General features: G+C 47.3%; 1 protein-coding gene across 1 annotated transcript in view; it reads left to right on the top strand.

Annotated features, from left to right (window-relative positions):
• Positions 1 to 10813: 10813 nt before the first annotated feature.
• Positions 10814 to 17360, top strand: part of PRELP (proline and arginine rich end leucine rich repeat protein) — a 252431-nt gene continuing 245884 nt past the window's right edge. The window contains exon 1 of the mRNA XM_075335802.1: positions 10814 to 11076. The gene's annotated coding sequence lies outside the window, so the exon portion shown is untranslated. The remainder of the gene's footprint in view (positions 11077 to 17360) is intronic.

The raw sequence follows: 17360 nt of genomic DNA, 5'->3' as shown, positions 1-17360 counted from the left end.
TGTGCTCTTTCCCTCCAGCTTTTTCCAGACAGGAAGCATGCACTGGACCACCCTACTTTGATTCATCCGCACTTCACATGTGATTGAGTTTACGTAACTTTAAAAGGTCCTGTTTGGTCACAAATGAACACTCCCCTTGATAAAGCAATCATTTAGACACGCGAAACACGCATTGGGGCTAGTGTTGGAACCCCCTGCAGTCCTTACATCTGCATTTAATAGGTAATTTGATCTGTTTTATTCTGGCCGGCAATTTGTATTTTACTACTACGGGTTTTGGCCAGAACTAGCGATTCAGGCACTTTACATTCTAATGTTTTGCAGGAGTATGTCCAAATGCGTTTTTAGTTTTTGGTCCCATTATTATCTATTATAACAGGTTTTTCAGGCTTATCAGCCTAAGCACATATTCACCTTATATACCTCCGTGGACCGTACATGTATTATACTAGACTTCTGTTGTAATTGTGCATTATTTGTTTCTTGACTCAATATTAGCTACTTGCTGTAGTTTCTGTGATACTATGTATGTGTTTTTGTATGTCCATTTATCTTAATTGAATTCATTATAAGTGTATGTTTTAACTTAGCACTATTTTCCAGTTGTCCACATTTTTCTCCTTTGTATCATTTCTGTCCTAGTTGACGATTCATGAAGAAAAGGAGGAAATTCCAGCAACTCCAGGAGAAAGTAGATTTTCTTTAACCCCTTCACCCCCGGCCACTAAAACACCCTAATGACCGGGCCATTTTTTGCAATTCTGACCAGTGTCACTTTGACAGGTTATAACTCTGGAACGCTTCAACGGATCCTGGCGATTCTGACATTGTTTTTTCGTGACATATTGTACTTCATGTCAGTGGTAAATTTAGGCCGATATTTTTTGCGTTTATTTGTGAAAATTTAGGAAATTTGGCGAAAATTTTGAAAATTTCGCAAATTTCAAACTTTGAAAATTTATGCCCATAAATCTGAGAGATATGTCACACAAAATAGTTACTAAATAACATTTCCCACATGTCTACTTTACATCAGCGCAATTTTCGAAACAAATTTTTTTTCCGTTAGGAAGTTAGAAGGGGTCAAAGGTCATCAGCAAATTCTCATTTTTCCAACAAAATTTACAAAATAATTTTTTTAGGGACCACATCACATTTGAAGTGACTTTGAGAGGCCGAGGTGACAGAAAATACCCAAAAGTGACCCCATTCTAAAAACTACACCCCTCACACTGCTCAAAACCACATCCAATAAGATTATTAACCCTTTAGGTGCTTCACAGGAACCAAAGCAATGTGGAAGGAAAAAATGAAAATTTTACTTTTTAACACAAAAATGTTACTTTAGCCATAAAATTTTCATTTTTACAAGGGAGAAAAGAGAAAGTACACAATACAATTTATTGTGCATGTTCTCCTGAGTACGCTGATACCCCATATGTGGTAAAAATCAATTGTTTGGGCGCACGGCAGAGCTCGGAAGGGAAGGAGCGCCATTTGAATTTTTGAACGCAAAATTAGCTGCACTCATTAGCGGACGCCATGTCGGGTTTGAAGACCCCCTGAGGTGCCTAAACAATGGAGCTCCCCCATAAGTGACCCCATTTTGGAAACTAGAGGCCTCAAATAATTTTTCTAGATGTTTGGTGAGCACTTTGAACCCCTGGGGGCTTCACAAAAGTTTATAGCGTTGAGCCGTGAAAAGAAAAAAAAAATTTTTTACCACAAAACGGTTGCTTCAACTAGGTAGCTTTTTTTTTCACAAGGGTAACAGGAAAAAATGCACCATAAAATGTATTGTGCATTTTCTCCTGAGTACGCAGATACCTCATATGTGGTGGAAATCAAATGTTTGGACACACAGCAGTGCTCGGAAGGCAAGGAGCGCCATTTGAATTTTTGAGTGCAAAATTAGCTGCACCTGTTAGCGGACGCCATGTCGGGTTTGAAGACCCCCTGAGGTGCCTAAACAATGGAGCTCCCCCACAAGTGACCCCATTTTGGAAACTAGAGGCCTCAAATAATTTTTCTAGATGTTTGGTGAGCACTTTGAACCCCTGGGGGCTTCACAAAAGTTTATAGCGTTGAGCCGTGAAAAGAAAAAAAATTTTTTTTACCACAAAACGGTTGCTTCAACTAGGTAGCTTTTTTTTTTCACAAGGGTAACAGGAAAAAATGCACCATAAAATGTATTGTGCATTTTCTCCTGAGTACGCAGATACCTCATATGTGGTGGAAATCAAATGTTTGGACACACAGCAGTGCTCGGAAGGCAAGGAGCGCCATTTGAATTTTTGAGTGCAAAATTAGCTGCACCTGTTAGCGGACGCCATGTCGGGTTTGAAGACCCCCTGAGGTGCCTAAACAATGGAGCTCCCCCACAAGTGACCCCATTTTGGAAACTAGAGGCCTCAAATAATTTTTCTAGATGTTTGGTGAGCACTTTGAACCCCTGGGGGCTTCACAAAAGTTTATAGCGTTGAGCCGTGAAAAGAAAAAAAATTTTTTTTACCACAAAACGGTTGCTTCAACTAGGTAGCTTTTTTTTTCACAAGGGTAACAGGAAAAAATGCACCATAAAATGTATTGTGCATTTTCTCCTGAGTACGCAGATACCTCATATGTGGTGGAAATCAAATGTTTGGACACACAGCAGTGCTCGGAAGGCAAGGAGCGCCATTTGAATTTTTGAGTGCAAAATTAGCTGCACCTGTTAGCGGACGCCATGTCGGGTTTGAAGACCCCCTGAGGTGCCTAAACAATGGAGCTCCCCCACAAGTGACCCCATTTTGGAAACTAGAGGCCTCAAATAATTTTTCTAGATGTTTGGTGAGCACTTTGAACCCCTGGGGGCTTCACAAAAGTTTATAGCGTTGAGCCGTGAAAAGAAAAAAAATTTTTTTTACCACAAAACGGTTGCTTCAACTAGGTAGCTTTTTTTTTCACAAGGGTAACAGGAAAAAATGCACCATAAAATGTATTGTGCATTTTCTCCTGAGTACGCAGATACCTCATATGTGGTGGAAAGTAATTGTTTGGGCGCATGGCGGGGCTCAGAAGAGAAGGAGCGCCATTTGACAGCAAAATTGGTTGGAATCATTAGCGGACACCATGTCACGTTTGGAGACCCCCTATGGTGCCTAAACAGTGGAGCTCCCCCACAAGTGACACCATTTTGGAAACTAGAGCCCTCAAATAATTTTTCTAGATGTTTGGTGAGCACTTTGAACACCTGGGGGCTTCACAGAAGTTTATAGCGTTGAGCCGTGAAAAGAATTTTTTTTTTTTTTTACCACAAAATGGTTGCTTCAACTAGGTAGCTTTTTTTTTCACAAGGGTAACAGGAAAAAATGCACCATAAAATGTATTGTGCATTTTCTCCTGAGTACGCAGATACCTCATATGTGGTGGAAAGTAATTGTTTGAGCGCATGGCGGGGCTCAGAAGAGAAGGAGCGCCATTTGACTTTTCAAACGCAGTGCACTGATCGGCCGCTGCAGGACGCACGGTCGGATGCGATAAAAAAAAAGCGTCGGGGATACGTAAAAAAAAAAAAGTCACGCCAAAAATTGACCATGGATGCAGATACGTTATGTGCATCCCTGATCAGCGCTTGGCGGGACGCACGGACGGATGCGATACAAAAAGCGTCGCAAATACGGAAAAAAGTCACGCCAAAAATTGAGCAGGGATGCCGATCCGTTATCTGCATCCCTAATCAGCGCTCGGCGGGACGCACGGACGGATGCGATACAAAAAGCGTCGGGGATACGGAAAAAAAAGTCACGCCAAAAATTGAGCAGGGATGCCGATCCGTTATCTGCATCCCTGATCTGCGCTCGGCGGGACGCACGGACGGATGCGATACAAAAAGCGTCGCGAATACGGAAAAAAGTCACGCCAAAAATTGAGCAGGGATGCCGATCCGTTATCTGCATCCCTGATCAGCGCTCGGCGGGACGCACGGACGGATGCGATACAAAAAGCGTCGTGAATACGGAAAAAAAAGTCACGCCAAAAATTGACCATGGATGCCGATCCGTTATCTGCATCCCTGATCAGCGCTTGGCGGGACGCACGGACGGATGCGATACAAAAAGCGTCGGGGATACGGAAAAAAAAGTCACGCCAAAAATTGAGCAGGGATGCCGATCCGTTATCTGCATCCCTGATCAGCGCTTGGCGGGACGCACGGACGGATGCGATACAAAAAGCGTCGGGGATACGGAAAAAAAAGTCACGCCAAAAATTGAGCAGGGAAGCCGATCCGTTATCTGCATCCCTGATCTGCGCTCGGCGGGACGCACGGACGGATGCGATACAAAAAGCGTCGCGAATACGGAAAAAAGTCACGCCAAAAATTGAGCAGGGATGCCGATCCGTTATCTGCATCCCTGATCAGCGCTCGGCGGGACGCACGGACGGATGCGATACAAAAAGCGTCGTGAATACGGAAAAAAAAGTCACGCCAAAAATTGACCATGGATGCCGATCCGTTATCTGCATCCCTGATCAGCGCTTGGCGGGACGCACGGACGGATGCGATACAAAAAGCGTCGGGGATACGGAAAAAAAAGTCACGCCAAAAATTGAGCAGGGATGCCGATCCGTTATCTGCATCCCTGATCAGCGCTTGGCGGGACGCACGGACGGATGAGGTGTAAAAATGGACAGGGGATACGGAAAAAAAAAAAAAAGTTATACTCACAGTACCCAGAGGACTAGCAGGAGGATCACTGACCAGAAGAGCTGCAGAGGAACAGATGGCAGAGAGATGGACAGCTTTACAGGAGCAGCAGGCAGATCAGCAGAATGCCCAGGAAGGACCCAGCGATGGACGCAGATGTGATCAGGCCGGTGAAGACAGGTAAGAGGACGTCGGGGGAGAGCAGAGGGGGAGAGGGGGGGGTGAGAGCAGAGGGGGAGGGGGGAGAGCAGAGGGGGAGGGGGGGAGAGCAGAGGGGGAGGGGGGGAGAGCAGAGGGAGAGGGGGGGAGAGCAGAGGGGGAGACCGGAGAGGGAGCTGCAGAAGCAGAATAGAAATAATGGGGGAGGCAGTCAGATCGCAGGGGGAGCGGATCGGGATGTCGGGGGGGGGGGGGGTGGTTGGGGGGAGCAGATCGCGGGGGGGGCACGGCAGGGGCTATCACGGCAGCGCGCAGGGGCACCACGGGAGCGCGCACGGGCTGCAAAGTGAGCACAGTACTCACTTTGCAGCAGCAGCGGTGGTAGCAGATCGGGATGCCGGGGGGGGCAGATCGGGGCGTAGGGGGGCAGATCGGGGCGTAGGGGGGCAGATCGGGGGGGGGCACGGGCAGGGGCCTTCACGGGAGCGCGCAGGGGCCTTCACGGGAGCGCGCAGGGGCCATCGCCGGAGCGCAATACTTACCTTTGGAGCTGGCGCGGTGACAGCAGAGGCGGCGTCTGCGGCGGCAGCAGCGGTGGCGTGGTACCAAAAGTACCAGCCACTCCACGCTGCAGCCATGTTGGGGGAGGGTCCCCAGAGCAGCACAGGCCTGGGGAGGGCGGCCACCGGCAGATCAGACCGCCCCACTGCACACTGATTGGAGCGATTGCGCGTCATAGCACGATCGCTCCAATCAGTGCTGCAGGGGCTGGGGGCGGCATGTTTGAGGTCCACCTATGATATGCTGCAGCAGCTGCGGCATCTCATAGCTGGATCTCACAGGATCGCACTAATTCGGGCATTATTTTTGCCGAAATTAGTGCGATCGATGTGGTTGGCGGTTCAGATTTGAACAGCCAATCACATCGATCGTCGATAGGGGGTGGCGATGCCACCCCCCCTGGGGTCAAGCAAAGGTCCCCTGCTGTAAGAAACAGCAGGGGACATCATTTGAAAGCCGTTGCTATGGCCACGGCAATCAAATGAAGTTTAGGCCGTAAAATTACGTCCCTGGTCGTTAAGTCACGTTAAAATAGGACGTAATTTTACGGCCCGCGGTCGTGAAGGGGTTAAAAGCAGATTCTTTATTGTTAATAAAAATATTCCACCCAAGCAAGACAAAAATAGAAAGGCAAGACAGAGGAGCTGTTTCCTACGCGTTTCAACCTATATAGGTCTTAATCATGGAATGCATGGAATTGGCATTCCATGATTAAGACCTATATAGGTTGAAACGCGTAGGAAACAGCTCCTCTGTCTTGCCTTTCTATTTTTGTCTTGCTTGGATGGAATATTTTTATTAACAATAAAAGAATCTGCTTTTAAAGAAAATCTACTTTCTCCTGGAGTTGCTGGAATTTCCTCCTTTTCTTCATGTGTTCTCACCCAGGTCAGGGTGTTTCCGTGCACCAGAGGTAAGATTTGGGAGTGAAGAGGGGAGAGCTGAAGTTTCTTCTTTTTTGTAGTTGACGATTCATACCATACTGGGAGATTTAGTATTCCTCTCTACTAATTATTGTGCTTAATATTATCTATGGATTTTTTGTTTCTTTACATTGATGGGGGGGCATAGACATCACTGAGGGAGCATACACATTACTGGCGGGTATACAAGTTACTGAAGTCAATGGGGGGCATACACATATTGGGGCCAGTGGGGGCATACACATAGCAGGTATGCTGAGGGGCATACACATTACTGGGGCTGCTGAGGGGCTTAAACATTACTGGAGCCAGTGGGGAGCATACACAAACTGGGGCCAGTGGGTGGCATACACATACTGGGGACACTGAGGGGCATACACATTACTGGGGACACTGAGGGGCATACACATTACTGGAGCTGCTCAGTGGCATACACATTACTAGGGCCAGTGCAGGCATACACATTATGGTGCTAATGGAGGACATATACATTACTGGGGCCAGTAGGGGGCATATACATTACTGGGGCTAGTGCAGGCATACACATACTGGAGCTAAAAGAGGGCATATACATTACTGTGGCCGCTGAGGGGTATACACATTTTCTGGGGATGCTGAGGGGTACACATATTACTGGGCTAGTGTGCGCATACACACTACTGGGGCCAGTGGGGGGCATACACGATACTGGGGCCACTGAGAGGCCTACACATTACTGGGGCCAGTGGAGGGCATAGACATTACTGAGGTCAGTGGGAGGTATATACATTACTGAGGCCGCTGAGAGGCATACACATTACTGGGGCAAGTAGGGGACATACACATTACTGGGGATTCTGAGGTGCATACACATTATTGGGGCCAATGAGGGGCATACACATTAATGTGGCCAGTGGGGGATATATGTGGCGCCCCTGAGGCTTCAGTCGCCACAGAGGTACTGCACCTCATAAAAAGGTGGGGTATTCCATCCTGGGTAAGGAGGAGGTCACAACCGGTTCACATAGAAGCACAACACCCAGGCTCAGAAACACCTCATCAGACATGGCAGAGGGCGTTATTATACCTGAAGCCAGACTGGGGGGGGTGGAGTCCTAAGAGTGGGAACACAGTACAACAAGTGGGAAACACAGTGTAAAGTATGGAGAGAGAAAGAAGAGCAGTGGAGGAGCTTAGACCCGCGGCCTGGAGCAGGTACCGCTCGGCCCAGGCACAGACAGAGAGGGTTCTAGAGACAATGAGAGCTAACCTTATGTGGCTTTGTTCCACACATAATCTACAGGTGAAAGTACTAGGTCGCACCACAGGGATTGGTCCCTAGGCTAGAGGAGAAAAACCTATGGGCTCCGCTAGCAAAATCAACGGCTGGGGTGACTTCAAGCACCGCAGCCACACACCACACACAAATTTGCTGGAAGGTGACCCAAAAGGACCAAGGGATAGATTTCCATGCCACCCCAACAGGGTCCACGGGCACTGGCACAGGGTTCAGTGAGCGAGGGCGCAAGGCAGGAGTGCGAAGGAAGCGCAGAGACAACCAGGGAAGGGACACTTTAGAAAGGTGCACCAGAGTAGACCTCTGCACTACCCGGGATTGCCTGGAGCCCATCACAGTAAAGCCCCAGCACTCCAAAGGTGGTCTATGGCACATTGTGTTATATGGAAACCTGCTACAGTGAGTAAAAACCTTTTGAGACTGCATCCCTATATCGCTCCGTTATTTGCCTGCGCCCGCCATCATAGACTACTACTACCACCCCCACCTGTGGAGAGCTGCACTATCTAAGCTGCGTCACCATCTGCACCTGTGAGCCCCATATCGCAGCATCAACACATAACTTGCCGCATACCGCAGGTGGCGTCACGAATTACCATCCATTCATCCCATTCCTACTTTTAAACTGACACCGCCGGGTTCACGGAGCCGGGCCGTGCCACTGCAGCACCCCCAAGAACAAAAACCGCTGACCGGTAACGAGTAATCCCCTCGGCCCCGGGGCAGGTGTGTCATATACAAATCACTAAGGCCAGTGAGGGGCATACAAATTACTATGGTCAGTGCTGCCATACACATTACTGGGGGGTGCTGGGGGCATATACATACTTGGGGACACTGTATGTGCGGCTGCCTGCCAGAACACTGTCTGTGCTCCCTGGAAATCTGCCCAGGGCTGCAGGAAAGGTGGTGACCTGACCGTGAGTGGGCCCCCGATACTGACACTGGCCCTGCATGGATAACATAAGCAGTAAATGTGTAGCACCCCTGAGACTGGTCGCTACAGGGTATATCATTATATCCTTCCCTGGCAGGTCAAGATGTTAATCTAGTAAGTTTTACACACACCTCACACCACCATACAGCAGGGAGAAGCAGTCACTAGGAAAGGGTTAGCAATATTTCTACAGACACAGGAAGTGACTCAGCCAGTTCTTAGCAGACCCAGGTTGCCATAGCAACTTGGGAAAGTGGTGGGGGCATTAGCAGTTAGGAGTAGAAAACAGTTTCACTTTACCTCAGAACAGCTTGGACACAAGACAGAGCAGACGTGTGCAGCTCCCTGAACGGAAGCTATCAGGCCTTCAGGGAGGAAAAGCAGAGCTGTCTGGATGTAACACCGAGCAGACAGCACCACCAAGCTGGGGGCCAGTAACATCTATAGAGACGGGACTCGGTACCTATAATCGTGGACCAGAAGAGAGTAGTCGCCAGAGAATGGGACTGAGCATAAGAGAGAGGTACAAAGCCCTAGTCGCGGTGGTCACGGCGCGACAGCAGATAGGGAGCCTGGGGAAAGGGATAGGAGTCCAACCCACGAGAGGCTCAGGCTGCCGGCCGTTTGGGCCAGGACCGAGGAAGAGTACAGACTTGCGCATGGAGGCGAAAGGTCACAGATTATCAAACCGGATCCAGCTTCTGACCTGCCCGGGAAGCGACCGGAGTCTCTGATGGCGAGGACTAGCACTCAGGGTGTGATACCACCTGAACCAGTGAATAAAGTGACTGGAACCCGCACCCGGTGACTCTGTGAGTAATTGCTGCCGCCCTGCACTCCGGCGCTCACGTGGACTGCCGCCCCCATTCTTATCAACCTCCCGGGGTACCCCGCTCCGCTCGTGGGGAGCGATACTATCCCAGCTGCACATAACACCTGCCCCGGAGAGAGACAGTGCAGCGGAGGCTAGTTCCTGGCTGAATACCGCGGGTGGTGCTGCAAAGCATTCCCATTCCCCATCCAGTACTGCCCCTGGGAGAGGATTAGCCGCAGGAAGGGTCGGCAGCGGAGGAGGCCAAGACCCCAGTCACCGCTGCAACCGGTGACACACTTCCCAGGGGCCCGTCACCCTCCTTCCATCCCCATCTGTATTGGACACTTGTCTGTTTCCTGTTCTTATTTAACATGTAGCTGATGCGGTCACGAAACCGGGTCAGGCCAGTCACAGCTACCCCAAGAAACCACTGACTTGGTGACGAGTACCCTAAGGCCCCGTGGACGCTACAAATGCATAACTAGGGGCAGACATATCATTGATGCAACCTGTGCAACCACGTAAGGGCCCGAGATGTAACAAAACCAATTTCTACCTCCAAAGTAGGTGGAATTGTACATGATGATGAGATATTGGGCCGCAAAGGGCCCATATACTGTTCTTGCAGACGAGCACTTTTCTGTGTCCGCCAGGGTGTATACCTATAGGGTGCAGATTAGCAGTTACACCACTGCCTGGTGGCCAAGTGGTCCCAAAGGACCATCTTTTTCATAAGAATACACCATGATGTATTTATACATGGGACATGGTAGGGAGGAGGAGAAAATCCAGCATCCAGTTCCAGAAATTTAAAAGATCAGACTTTATTCAAAATTGCATTAAAAACGCATCATAGCAGGTGTAAAAAGGGGAGGACGCGTCCTCCCCTTTTTACACCTGCTATGATGCGTTTTTAATGCAACCATGGAACATGGAATTTTAATGAAATTTTGAATAAAATCTGATCTTTTAAATTTCTGGAACTGGATGCTGGATTTTCTCCTCCTCCCTGCAATTCGTGGTAGTAAGGTCTAACTACCAAAAGTCCGTGCACCGTTCTTGGTTGATACTCCAATTTCCTGAAAGGGTGAGCTGTTTTTTTTCTTCTCTTTGCTCATGGGACATGGTATGTGAAGGCCTTATTACAGATTTTCAACTGGAGCTTTTTAAGTTATCACTGTGTACAATCCTGTCAGTAACCATTTCCTGAATAATTACAAGCTATTTTCTTATTGTTTATGAGCTAAATCAGTTATTTGCTAATGTTTCATCTCTTTTATTTATTTCTCCTGCTTTTTATAATGAGAACAGAACATTACGAAATGGAAGGTGTGCATAGGAGAGTATGGAATAAGTCCAGCAAGCCTCAGCTGCCAAATAAAGACTTCATTGTACTCCCCTTAACCTCTCCCCACTGTATTTGATTCTGTCATTATCCCTCCTTTACCCTCCTCTCCTTTTCCCCTTTGCACCCTCTCTTGTCCTCCTCCCTAACTCCCTCTCCTCCTGTACATCTCTCTTCTCCACCCTTCTTCCTTGTATCCCAGAAAACTCAAAGATCTGCTCACTGGGATCTGGATTTAAAACAGAGATAGAGAAGTAAAGAAAGTAGAAGAGATAAAGTAGCCACTAAGAAGAGTGAAAGGAGATCCAAAGAATTTTGGAGAATAAAACTCACCTATACCAAGCCGGCAGCAGCCGTGACAGGCTCCCTCACAGGTAAGAGGATGGTGTCCATTGTGATTTCACATCAGGAAAATGTGGGACAACAGATTTTAGGATCAGCTGGGTAATAAAACTGCTGCATGTTTTTAGTACAAGGAATCTATGAAGCTGCAGTGTGCTGTAGTGAGAGGAGCCAGCAGCCTGTTATGTTAGCTGTGTTTCTGAACATAACACCTAGTCTGCCCCGAGACGGTTTCCTGACTATCCTTCCAGCCATCCTTGACTTGTGTAAACTGCGCCATGAAGAAAATCTAAGTGTTAATAGTTAATATTGTACTAAGTATTCTTTTTGCTTATATCTCGGAATATAGTATAAAAGCTATTCTTATTAGATCTAATAGGAAAAATGTGAGTTTGCTGTATAATACCCATTTATTAGTGGAGCATACTATACATATACAAGGACCAGATATCATCATCATCCCGGTAACTAATAATCAGCAAAAAGTTTAACTCCGGGCCGATACACAGAATATTAATCAGAAATCAATGGAATAATTATTTGAACATATATGCAGACTGGTTGCACTGTGTGTGTATTAATTATCCTTGATTATGTTGAAAAGCAAATTCTCATCAAATAAAACTATACATCCTTATCTGTCTAGAAAATCTTGCCAGCTGCTTGGTACATCTCCTTACACCTGCTGAAGCTCATTAGCCAATATTACTGCCAATACAGTTCACCAGCTTTCCTGAGATTGGATGGTAAAGCTGCCAAAAAAAAAAATAAAAATAATGTATCCTCTACTCCAAACTGTAATGACAGGTTATTGGTTGCCATCCAGTTTTTTCCAGAAGCATAATAGCTAAGCATCAGGTGGTATTTTATAATTCTACTTGGAAACCTTTTGTATGGACAATGTACAGACTGTTTTATGAAAGAACTGAAGTAATCTGCACTAGTAGAAAGTAATAATAAGAACTACTGAGCTCAATACCAACTGGATAAAGTAATAGTAAGGACTATTGAGCTCAACATCAACTGTATGAAGTAATAATAAGGACTATTGAGCTCAATACTAACCGTATAAAGTAATAGTAAGGACTATTGAGCTCAATAACAACTGTATAAAGTAACTAGCTGTAGTGCCTGGCGTTGCCCGGGATAGTAACTGTCTCTCTGTTTCTATCTCAGTCCCTGTCTGTCTCTCTCTGTCTCTCTGCCTGTCTCTCTCTCTATGCATGTCTGTCTGTCTCTCTCTTTGTCTGTCTGTCTCTTTCCCTGTCTGTCTATGTCTGTCTCTCTATCTCTTTCCCTGTCTCTCTAGCTCTTTCCCTGTCTGTCTGTTTCTTTCCCTGTCGGTCTATCTCTTTCCCTTTCTGTCTCTGTCTATCTATCTCTTTCCCTGTCTGTGTCTTTCCCTGTCTTTCCCTGCTTGTCTCTTTCCCTGTCTGTCTCTTTGTCTATGTCTGTCTCTTTGTCTGTCTCTTTGTCTTTCTTTATCTGTGTTTGTCTGTCTTTCTGTGCCTGACTGTCTGTCTGTCTCTTTCCCTGTCTGTCTCTTTCCCTTTCTGTCTGTCTCTTTCACTGTCTGACTCTTTCCCTGTCTGTCTGTCTCTTTCCCTGTCTCTGTCTGTCTCTTTCCCTGTCTCTAATAACAAGGATGACAGCGTTCCTCCGGGTGAAAAAACATGCAATTCTTTATTCCATCAGTTGTGTAATAAAGTAATAGCAATAACTATTAAGCTCAATACCAACCATATAATAGATAGTATGGACTATTGAGCTCATTGTCAACCGTATAAAGTAAAAATAAGGACTATTAAACTCAATACCAACCATAAAAAGTAATAGTATGGACTATTGAGCTTGATACCAACCGTATACAGTAATAGGACTATTGAGCTCAATACCAACCGTATAAAATAATAGTAAGAATTACTGAGCTCAATACCAACTGTATAAAGTAATAGTAAGAATTATTGAGCTCAATACCAACTGCATAAAGTAATAGTAAGGACTATTATTGAGCTCAATACCAACTGTATGAAGTATTCTGCAGTTGGTGTCTTTAACCCTAGAGGCCTCGCAGGCCTGCTAGGTTACTTGGTTAACATTGTAGATTTCTATGGTTGTACGTTCTAGGGTTAATAATCATAGAATGGTGTCCAGCACAGGAAGAAGGCATCTCCGGTCAAGATTTCCATGTGATTTTATTCCATGTGTACTTAGTATATACAAAGTGGATAAGAGACAGCTCCTAAACAGGGGAAAAATACGTATTTCGACCGAATCACTCAGTCTTAAGGCCTCGTTACACGCTACGATATATCGGGCGATATGTCGTCGGGGTCACGGATTCCGTGACGCACATCCGGCATCGTTTGACATATCGTAGCGTGTGACAGCTACGAGCAGGCTCGGTCTGGCCCACCGGGGAATCCCCCGGTAGGCCCCGGGCCCTCAGAGGGCCCCTGTGCCTTACATAGCACGGGGCAGTGATAGCGCCGTGGTGCCGCCGGTTTTTCGGGGCCGGCGTTATGTGCGGGCAGACTGTGCAGGGCCCCCCACGCTCTGATGGGCCCCCCTCCCACGCTCTGAGGGCCCCCCAGTCTTTTAAACACAAACTGCAGCGATAACACAAGTTCCGTATTATCGCTGTAGTTTGTGCAGCTGCAGAAGGACCTGTGGTGACATCACAGTCATGTGATATCACCGTATGTCCTGCACTGCGGAAGTCCCAGACCGTGTCGCTATTCAAATGTACGCGCCTCTTTCAGACGTGCGTACATGTGAACAGTGCGGCCGGTGACAGGACTGAGGCGGAGGAGGTGCTCAGCCCCGCAGCGACACAGCGTCCGCCATCACACTGCGCCGGAGCAGTAGAGAAGAGGACGCGCAGCGCTGCAGGTAAACGCTCAGCAGCCGAAGAAAAAAAAAAAATCTTCTCACCTCTCGTCCTCGTTCCCCGCGCTGTCCAGCTGCTCCTTGCAGACCGCAGGACACAGCTCCGGCTGTGTGCTCCCAGGTACATCCGATGGCTTCAGGACCTGGCGCTGATCACCTGAGGCGGTCACCTGACGCATCAGCTGATCATAAGTCTCGAAGTGACGCCGGCTTAAACGATCAGCTGATGCCATCAGGAGACTTCATCAGATGATTACCGGCAGATCCTGCAGCGATCGGACATGTGTATATTTGTTTTTTTCTCACTGATGCGTCAGCTGTTTGTATAACCGGCTTTTATACAATCAGCTGCTGTGTCGTGTGATTCAGGCCCTTGAACCTGACACATCATCTGATCGCTTTGCCTTCCAGCAAACCGATCAGATGATATTGGATCTGGATTGGACGGCGCGGGACCCTTGACCCAGGATTACTGCGGAGGGGGGTTCTTTATTTCATTAAAGATGGAGTCACTAATTGTGTTGTGTTTTATTTCTAATAAAAATATTTTTCTGTGTGTTGTGGGTTTTTTTTATCTTTACTAGAAATTCATGGTGGCCATGTCTAATATTGACGTGATACCATGAATTTCGGGCTTAGGGCCAGCTGATAATATACAGCTAGTCCTAACCCCATTACTACCCAGCGAGCCACCCGGCATCAGGGCAGCTGGAAGAGTTGGATACAGCGCCAGAAGATGGCGCTTCTATGAAAGTGCCATTTTCTGGGGTAGCTGCGGACTGCAATTCGCAGCGGGGGTGCCTAGAAAGCTTGGGCACTTTGCACTGCGGATTGTAATCCCCAGCTGCCTAGTTGTACCTGGCTGGACTCGAAAATTGGGCGAAGCCCACATCATTTTTTTTTAGGGCTTCCCTATATTTTTGGTTCCCAGCCGGGTACAAATAGGCAGCTGGGGGTTGGGGGCAGCCCGTAGCTGCCTGCTGCACCTGGCTAGCATACAAAAATATAGCGAAGCCCACGTCATTTTTTTGGGGGCAAAAAACTCCTGCATACAGTCCTGGATGGAGTATGCTGAGCCTTGTAGTTCTGCAGCTGCTGTCTGCTCTCCTGCATACACTATTGGATGGAGTATGCTGAGCCTTGTAGTTCTGCTCCCCCTGCCTCTCCCTCCAGCATACAGTCCTGGATGGAGTATGCTGAGCCTTGTAGTTCTGCAGCTGTCTGCTCTTCTGCATACACTAGTGGAGAATGAAGAACATATTGAAGAAGAAATGACATCAGACCTTTTTTTCTTTTTTTTTTTCTTCAACAATCTTTAATGGCATTGTTCACTGATTAAAAACGCAATGAGCAAAAACGCACCAAAATGCAATGTGTGAACTTAACCTAACGTGTGTGTGTGTGTGTGTGTTTGAACAACAGCATAATAGGGGACAGGAAGGGGACTGGAATGAGAATTTTACTAAAGGATGGGGGACCCATTCATTCACTGCACAAGGATGGGGGGGCATTCACACACTGCACAAGGATAAGGGGGGTCCCATTCACACACTGCACAAGGATGGGGGAGGGCCCATTGACACACTGCACAGGGATGGGGGTCCCATTCACACACTGCAGAGGGATGGGGGTCCAATTCACACACTGCACAGGGATGGGGGGGCCCATTCACACACTGCACAAGGATGGGAGGCCCATTCATACACTGCACAAGGATGGGGGGACCATTTCTACACTGCACAAGGATGGGGGTTGACCGTTGCTACACTGCACAAGGATGGGGGGACCATTCATACACTGCACAAGGATGGGGGGACCATTGCTACACTGCACAAGGATGGGGGTTGACCGTTGCTACACTGCACAAGGATGGGGGGACCATTGCTACACTGCACAAGGATGGGGGGACGTTGGTACACGGCACAAGGATGGGGGGGCTCGTTGCTACACAGCACAGGGATGGGGGGGCCCGTTACCTATATACAGATCTCCTGTTTATAAAGTCATCTGTGATCACTGTATTACCTGTACACTGACACTATATACAGAGCTCCTGTGTATAATGGCACTGATGGTAATATTAATGTTATTAGTATTGTGGTTTTTATTCATGAACATTTATTGTAGTATTCGTCACTGTGTAGTAGTAATATGTGGTCTTGTCATGGTTTGGTGGTATTTGTCTCTTATATGTAGTATTATTTGGTAGTCTGGTCATAGTGTCATGGTATTCCTCCCTTGTATGTGGTAATATTTGGTTTCTATGTGGTCTAATTATGGTGTGTCGGTATTACTCTCTTGTATGTGGTTGTGTTTGATCACTATGTATTGGTAATATGTTATCTGGTCATGGTGTGGCGGTATTACTCTCTTGTATGCGGTGGTGTTTGATCACTATGTATTGGTAATATGTTATCTGGTCACTATGTGGTGGTAATATGTTGTCTGGTCACGGTGTGGCGGTATTTCCCCCTTGTATGTGATATTATTGGTCTTGGTATAGTTGATTGTGTTGTGTCTGGAGGTCACTTTTTCTCTCTATCAATATGGGGAAGATTCTTTATTTCCAATAGTTTAAATATTTGAATGTTTAATCCTTCGCTGTCGTGTGATTATTACACTGCAACAAATATGCACTTACAGAGGTTCTCCAGTGAAAACAAGTAATCTCCTTTACTAAGGCCACATGCACACAGTATTTGGTGAGTTTTTTACCTCAGTATTTGAAGCCAAAACCAGGAATTGTAGATCAGTAAAATGAGAGGAAAAGTATAATAGAAAGATGGGCACCGCTTCTGCATTTTTCACCCACTACTGATTTTGGCTACAAATGCTGATGTAAGATACTGACCAAATACTGAAAGTGTGAACGTGGCCTAAGTATGTGATAACTTATTCATCAGTGGTGGTCGGATTGCTGGGACCCGAACTGATCAGCAAAATGTGCAACCTTTATCCCCATTACACTGGAGCTCATGTCTGACCCGACCCCTGATCCATTCATTCCCTCAGTGGCTGTGAGCGCTGTGCTTGTTTTTATCTGACTGCTCCACAGAGGATGAATGGAGCTGCGGTCACACATCCCACCCCACAGAGGATGAATGGAGCTGTGGTCACACATCCCACGCCACAGAGGATGAATGGAGCTGCGGTCACACATCCCACCCCACAGAGGATGAATGGAGCTGCGGTCACACATCCCACCCCACAGAGGATGACTGGAGCTGCGGTCACACATCCCACCTCACAGAGGATGACTGGAGCTGCGGTCACACATCCCACCCCACAGAGGATGACTGGAGCTGCGATCACACATCCCACCCCACAGAGGATGGATGGAGCTGTGGCCACACATCCCACCTGCTGCCGCTGCATTGTATAATGGGCATATAAGTGTCCTGTCAGGGATAAAAGTTCCCCAACCTTC

This window comes from Anomaloglossus baeobatrachus, chromosome 2, assembly GCF_048569485.1.
Source record: "Anomaloglossus baeobatrachus isolate aAnoBae1 chromosome 2, aAnoBae1.hap1, whole genome shotgun sequence".
NCBI lineage: Eukaryota > Metazoa > Chordata > Amphibia > Anura > Aromobatidae > Anomaloglossus > Anomaloglossus baeobatrachus.
Note: the sequence above shows the minus strand (reverse complement) of the source record. Positions and strands in the feature narration are given on the sequence as shown.